This window comes from Glycine soja, chromosome 3 (assembly GCF_004193775.1).
Source record: "Glycine soja cultivar W05 chromosome 3, ASM419377v2, whole genome shotgun sequence".
In the NCBI taxonomy this organism is placed as follows: Eukaryota; Viridiplantae; Streptophyta; class Magnoliopsida; order Fabales; family Fabaceae; genus Glycine; species Glycine soja.
Genome location: NC_041004.1, coordinates 14,212,726 through 14,220,875, shown reverse-complemented (window position 1 = coordinate 14,220,875; position 8,150 = coordinate 14,212,726).

The following is an 8,150-nucleotide window of genomic DNA, read 5'->3' as shown; positions in this document are numbered from 1 at the left end:
GTGCCCAAACTCGAGTTACACAGCTTCTGCACATGGAAACCTACAAGTTACCCTGTGTAATCGATTACACCTAAATGGTAATCGATTACCAGTGCCTTGTTACTCTGTGTAATCGATTACACACCATTGGTAATCAATTACCAGAGGCCATCTTAACATTCTGTCTACATTTTTAAGCCCTGTAATCGATTACACACCCTTGGTAATCGATTACCAGAGGCCATATTAACTTCCTGTTTCCATTTTTAAGCCTTGTAATCGATTACACACCCTTGGTAATCGATTACCAGAGGCCAAATTCCAAATACCACTCAAGATTCATAGCTGGCCAGCCGCCACACAAGCCTCCTTGCTTCGTGGTCTTTGTTCTTTTATTGGTTGACTGTCAGGAGCTCGCCTGTTTAGGTACGTCACAGGTTCTCACTGACTGACTATGCCCGGGTTGGGTCGGGATTGGTCAAGCTTGGTTTTGGGCAATAGCACCCTACCTGACGTCCCCAAGGTCTCCTGACCCTTGCGACATATCTCCAGGTACCACTCTGTGGTCAACAAACAAAAGTAGGAAGACTGACTCTTCCACGCTTTCTCACATCAAGCTTGTTGGATTATGGGGTACCCGTCATATATGGTACTAGGTGGCGATCGGGCGATGGTGCAAATCAACTCTCCCACATCCACATATCAAACATGAACCCACCATCCCCAGTTGCCCACCTTCAACTGAGCTCACGTACTCCTACGTAGCCCTTATCCTCGTTCCTCTCAGCACCGCATCTCTGGTTCCAGTCCCTCGCGTTTCTCTGCACCCGTCGGGGCCCGTTTTCGACAGTAGGCAATATATATATATATATCAAAACGCTCAGAATGAAACCCTGAGGGTGGTTCAGAGGTTGGTTTTGTTAAATTTTTAGTTGCACGCAAAACGATAATTTTTAGACTAATTAATTGAGAATTAATCTATAACTGTCCAGTTATGGATTTCTCTTTGTTAATTAGCCTAACCCGCGTATCTTTCCCCCAATGTACATACTTCTACCGGGAGTATATATATATACATTGAATAATACTTATATATATAATTATTCAAAATGTATTGTTTACAAAATTCCGGGTAGAAATTTCCAGGATGTCACAATACAATCCTACACCACAAGGGCATAGGATAGAAGACTCCAAGAAGATTGGGCCAGAGATGCAAGAGAAGGCCCTAGGGTTCTCATGAGCCTTAGGGTAGATTTCGGGTCCATGGGCTAAGTATGAGCCCGCTTATCAATCCAATTATATTAGATTAGGGTTTCATTATTTTTGGGCCTTGTATTTAGGGCTCCATAATATAGGTAAAGTACCCTAGAAATTTAGGATTTTTCAGCCCTTGTATTTTAGAGCACCTAGAATAGTTTTTTGTATTAGGGGTAGTTTTGTAATTTCATATGCATTAAGTGAATATTTGATGTGTGTGGTTGGAAATAAATTTAATTGAATTGGGAGAAGCCCAATCCAATTAAATTTTAGAGGGGGAGGTGAGCATTTGCTTGCTATATCGCATTGCCGCATCATATAGTCACACTTTGTGCATGTCCTTCATGCTTTACATGCCTCATGACACCTAAGCACACTTAGTGGAGAATCATGGACTTGATCTTGGATTAGTGGGCTGAACCATAGCTAAAATTCACTAATCATAATTAGTGAAATTTTGGCTCCAAAATTTGGCTCCACAAATTCAATTTCAAATTCAAGTGAAATTTGAATAAAAATTCAAATTTCCCTTCAGTTTTGTGTGACACTTAGGCTATAAATAGAGGCCATGTGTGTGCATTTTTTCAACTTTGATCATTTGAAAATTAAACTTCAGATTTCAGAGCTCTCTTAGAGCACAAAATTTTGTGCTCTTCTCTTCCTCTCCCTTCATTCATCTCCTTCTTCCTTCAAGCTCTTATCCATGGCCTCCTATGGTGGTGAGCTTATTCTAGACTCATCTTCTCCTTGAAGTGGCATCTCCTCTCTCTCTTCCTTCTCCATTCCACTGCCATTCATCTTCCAAGAAGCAAAGGAATCCATTGATGAAGAAGATCCTAGGCCTACAAGCTCCAATGGAGCTTACATCATGTGGTATCAAGAGCATCTTCATCTAGGTGATGTTCTTTTTCTTCCTCTATCTTTTTGTTCGGTGAATTCTCTTTAATTCCTTGTTCTTCATCTTATTCTCCATGTATATCCTCCATTGTCTTGTGGTTTGGTGCTGTTTAGAGTTGATTAAAAAAAAATAAACCGATTAAATCTTAGATCTACACTTGTTCTTGCATTTCTATGATTCAAATTTTGTAGATCTACTCTTGAATCATGTTTTTGTGTTGATTTTAAGTTCTATAAATTTTCGTTCATAATATTCTTGTGCTAAACCTTTAGATCTAAATTTTCTTCCAAAATATTGATTAGAAAAAAACACAAAAATCTAAGCGTAAATCACCTAATCCATGTTGTCTTAGAGTCATGTTTAGTCATAGTAATTGTCACATTATGTTCTAAGTTTGTGTTGAATTTTTATTTTGTTTATTGAATTCTAGATACATGTGTTCATGGATTCTTGTCATTCTTAGCCTATCTTTTGAATTTTGAGTCTAATTCATGCATGTTATTTAGTTCATAAGATGTTCTAAATCAATTCCTAGAAGTAGTCTTGTTGTTGAACTATTTTTTTTTTTTTTGTTTTCTAAGTTTCCTACATGATGCCTATGATGAAGTTGAGTTGTGGTGCTGAGTTGTGGCTGGATTTGTGAATCAAATAAGTCTTAAGCTCTCTTGAATTGTGTTAGTCAAGATAATTGAGCATAAGCAAACACAAATTGTAACTATCCAAGCCTTAAGCAACATAAACATTACTCTTGATTTCTAGGTTGAAATCGTTGGTGCTGGCAGTTTGAACATACAAACTTGTATAAATTTCTGGGAATTAGTCACTATGTGTTTTGAGCTGAAATTTTTTACTAAATTTTCTAGACATCTGGACCAAAATTATGAAAAAGGAACCAAGCGATTTGGATTAAAGAAAAAAATAATAAAAATCACACAAGTTGGCAGAAAAATCAGTGTCTAGGAAAAAAAGTGAAAGGGAAGTGTGTTTGTTGTTTTGGCTCAAAATTTGTTCTATAATTGGTGCCTATTTTATACCAATCCTAGTTCTTAAATTTAAATTGCAAATTAGTGTGAAAAAAAGTTCCAAAACTAGAGGTTTCTTGAGTCTTTTTTTTAGTTTTTTTTTTACTATACTCTAGAGCTATTCTAAGTTTCTCTTTGAGTCCTAGCTTGCTTTTATGTGTTTTTCATTGCTTTAATTGTTGAATAATCCTTGAAAGTTTGTCTTGTCAAAACTCTATTGGTTTAGCTTTCATTTCATTTTTTTGGTCTTTGGTTATTGCTTGTCTCTTTGTTTTCTTGTTTGTGAGTTGTCGTATAGGAAATTGGAAAGGGAGGATTGATTCCATCCCTTGAAGAATTTGAGTCAAGAAGCAAGGGGCCAACCACCTTAAGAGCTATTGGACTAAGAAGCACTCCAAATTGAGTGAATCACCAAAGAGAGAACAAACACCAAAATTGAGGACCTTTTTGTAATTTTTTAAATTTAGAATTTACTTATGTTCATTGCTTTCAAATTTTGTAACAAAAAGGCCTTTCATTGGAAGTAAGTTGGGAGCCTCCAATAGGTCAACCTACTTCCATTTGTGTGTAATAATTTTAGGCAATTTTCCCTTAGGATTGTGAGTGTTTTGTTGGGAACCTTAAATGTGGTCATCCAAACACTCTTAGGATTCACCTAGTTTACATTTCTTGCTTACTATCATAGCTTATTTCATTTACCTTCCATTGTCAAACCGCCTAGATAGATTGCCTTTTACCAATTAGTTTTTACCTTATCTTTCACACCTCTTTTAGTGTTTATTTTGGCTAGTTTCAACCATAGTTTCTTTTACCTTTTATTTTCAAACCCCCAACAAGAAAGAACCACAACTTAGGAACCAACATGAGTCTTCATTCTTCATCTAGTGTTAATGGTGAGGGTTCTACTCCTAAGGACCCCTTGTATAAGATATTAAATGAGTTGAGATCCCTTAAGTTGTGGAAAGAAAAACTAGAAAGAAAAGAAAAAGGAAAAGAGAGGGCAAAAATAAATCAAGATGAGAGGGAACAAATAAGGGAAGAAGAAAGAAGGAAAATACTAAAAGAGTTAAGAAAAGAAAAACATGCCTCCTATAGTAGTCATAACTCTTTCAAGAGCCTAAGTGAAGAACTTTGTGACTATTATGAAGGAAGGCATAGGTCACATCTTAGACCTCACTCCCACAGGAGAGAAAAGGAAAGAAAGCCTCAAGAGGCTAACATTAACCTCCCATACTTCCATGGGAAGGACAATGTAGAGGCTAACTTAGATTGGGAAATAAGGGTAGAGCAAAAACTTAAAATAAAGTCTACTTTAAAATCTTATGGCTCTCACTCTTATCCAAAGAAAGACCAAGGTCTAGGCATCTTAGGGGCTGCACCTTCTAAGCCCAAAGATGATAAGGGGAAGACAATAGAAAAGCAACCCCCTAAGGCTAGTATGCAAGAGAAGACTAGCTCTATAAAGTGCTTTAAATGTCTTGGAAGAGGACACATTACTTCTCAATGCCCCACCAAGAAAACCATGATTATGAGGGGCCAAGACATTTATAGTAGCCAAGATGAGGCTACTACTTCACCTTCCTCTAGTGAACGTGAAGAAGCAAAAAGGGAAGAATCTAGTGAAGAAATCTACCCCCATGAAGAAGGACAACCATTAATGGTTAAAGAGGAGTATAAGGAGGTAAGTGTTTCCTCCAAGAGGTTAGCTAAGAAGGAAAGTCATTTTACAATTGTCGCAACCTACCCTTCGATGGGAGGGCGACGCGGGGCTCACGGGTGCGTCTTTCATGGGAGGAAAATGTGCGAAGTCGCCACCAACGTTTATTCGAGGAAAACGTCGAAAAAACCAGAAAAGGTGTGGTCTACGAACTTTAAGTGTGAAAGGTTCGGGAGTTGTTTTTACGCACGGGGAAGGTATTAGCACCCCACGCGTCCGTCATAAGGGACGGCAGCCTTCAATCAAGTGTGCAAATATGACTTCAAAATTATGTATTTTTCCCTTTTTTATGTTTTTATGTCTTTTTATGCCTTTTTTGTATTTTTTATCTTTTTGTGGTCAACAAGGGTGTTTCCCTCGCTCCTACGTATTCCTCAATTGTGATAAGGAAATCAGACCTACGTAGTTCTTTTAAAACTGAACGTTGGTTAAGTTGTTTTTATTTTTTTTTTGCAAGATATATTTTGACCAAACAAAAGTCGTTTAAGGCATTGGACCATTAAACGATCTTTTGATTTTGAAAGGAGAGAAACATTAAGGCGTTGGACCATTAACGATCTCTTGGGGTGGTCGACAAAAGCGGGACTTTTGCTCCTATGTATCCTCAATTGCGATGAGGAAATCAGACCTACGTAGTTCTTGCAAAAGCGGTAAAGTTATGGGTTGATTTTATGCTTTTGAACGGTCCATGTTAACCGATAAAAGCAAAGAGGACAATTTAAGGCGTTGGACCTTAAAACGGTTTTAAGTGACTTTTGCGGACAAAGCTTGATTTGTGAGTTGATTTTAGCCTTAGTTTCACTTTGGTTATTAGTCAATTCATTCAAGGAAACTTCCAAAGAAAAAAGTCCGATTGATTTTTTTTATTATTTTATTCAAAGATATTTTGATTATTTTATTATTGTTTTTTTCAAGATATTTTTGATTATTTTATTATTATTTTGCTTTTTTTGGTTTAACCGAGGTTACAACATGGAAGATTGGTTGGATTTTGTTTTAACGGTGATTACACGAGATTACAACACAAATGATCGGTTGAAATTCATTTTATCATTTATTAGGTGAGAAAACGGCTTAAACGATCGGTTAAAGCTCGTTAAAAATGGAAGAAAAGAAACCGAAAGTGAACGAAATAAAGATGGAAGCCAAAAAAAACAAGAAATGAATTGAAAGTCTCGGATTCGAGAACTTACTCGTTGAAGAACGAAGAACGAAGAACGAACGAAGAACGGTGAAGAACGACGGAAAACCTTCATGGATTTGCTCACGGAAGCGTTATAGAAGCGCTTTGGCGTGGATTTTCATCACGGAAACAATTTTTCTCACTAATTTCAAGAGAATCCTAAATACTAGAAGGGCTGAACGAAATTACTCTGCCCACTTTCCCCTATTTATAGGGAAAAAGAGGGAGGTGGTTGTCGCCCAGCTCACCCAGGCGAGCTGGGTCGCTTCCACCAGAAGGCACCGCCATCTGTTGGAACCCCCTAGAAGGCCCAAGTGGGCCTGGTTGCTATTTGCACACCTCTTTTTACTAAATACACCCCATTTTGCTTTTTGTGTTGATTCCTTTTTCGTAATGTTACAGAACTTTACGGATTACGTAACAACACTTATTTTCTTTCCGGAATGTCGCGAAACCTTACGGATTACACAACAATGCCCTTTTTGACCTCTGTAATGTTGTAGAACTTTACGGATTGCGCAACAATGCTTCCTTTCGACTTCCAGCATGCCGCGGAACCTCACGGATTGCCTAACGATGGGTGTTAAGTACTTTGAAGCGGTCAAGCAAAGGTTGCGTGCCACCAAACAATGGTCCCCGGACAAAATTAGGGTATGACAACTGATGTGCCATCATTTTCTTCTATTTTCTAAACCCTTTTTGCACCATTTTAATTATTGATTGGTCTTAATTGTCAATTAATTAGGCAGTTTTATTATTTGGGCCCATTCAGCTAATTTGATGTTTTTAATCTAATTTCAGGAATTAATGAAGCATTGGGCTTGAATCTAGCATTGGGCTTGAATCTAGAATTGGGCTTGGACTTGAAGAGGGCAGACTAATTTATTCTATAAAATTAGATCTTATCTTATCTAGATATTATTTAGATTTGATCTCATCTAGATATTATTTCATCTAGATCTTATCTTATCTTATCTTATCTAGATTTGATTTGATTTTACTTATGGGCTTGGATTTAAAACATATTTGTAAGCTTTGGGGCTGAAAAAAAACTATATAACAGCACCAAGGTTCTAGTTTAGGCCCCCCCCCTCTCTCCCTCGCGGGAGACTCTCTCTCTCTCCTCTCTCTCTTCTATTTTTCGTTTTTAGTTTTAGTCTCTCTTCTCTTTCTCTTTTATTTTCGTTTTTTTTACAATTCCAGTTCAGACTTTTAGTTTTATCAATAAAATTTCATTCTCTATTTGATTAATGGAAGGCTAAGTCCGCAGCGTTGTTTTCCCTTGAGGATCAAGCACAGTTCTCTTTGAGGTTCTATTATTACTGTTAAATTCTGTTTAGTTTTTCCTCTTCACTAATTACTTTGAATTTGTTGCTTTTAATTCATGCATGCTTAGTGCTTGATTAATTGTCTCTGCGCTTAATTTACGTTCATGCTTAATGATCGTTTATGAGTAATTGGTGTATGTGATGCTTAATCACATAATGAATGCCTTATGTTGAATTTCGCTTAGTAATTTAATTTAGGGTTGGATTAAGTGGTTAAACTGATAAAGGATAAACTCTCGTAACCTAGGATAAGAGACTTGCTTGTGAATCAAGGGGAAGCAACGTGTTTTAATTCTGATATTTTCTAATTCACATATATTCGCTGTTTAATTTACAAAAGCAAACAACCCCCCCCCCCATCGTTACTGTTACTGTTACTGCAAGTATATTATGAACATTTGGCTTGTCACTGCTCGTTGGGAAACGACCTAGGATCACTTCCTAGTTACTACATTTTAATGTTTATTTGATTCGGGTACGACCTCGATCAAATTTGGCGCCGTTGCCGGGGAGCAGTGTCCAAAGGTTCATAATAGCTAGCTATTGTTGTGTGTTTAATCCTTTCGTGTTTTATGTTTAATTGTTAGTATTGTGTTAGTATGTGTGTTAGTGTTGATTAGTTCACTAGTATTGATAACAGACAAATCCAGAATCCATATATCTAGGCTAATTAGACTTGTCAGGTTTTAGCGATTTTAATATATAGATTTTAGTCCTTATTTTCATTGTCGGTCTTCCTTAGAAGTAGTTATTCCTTATTTTT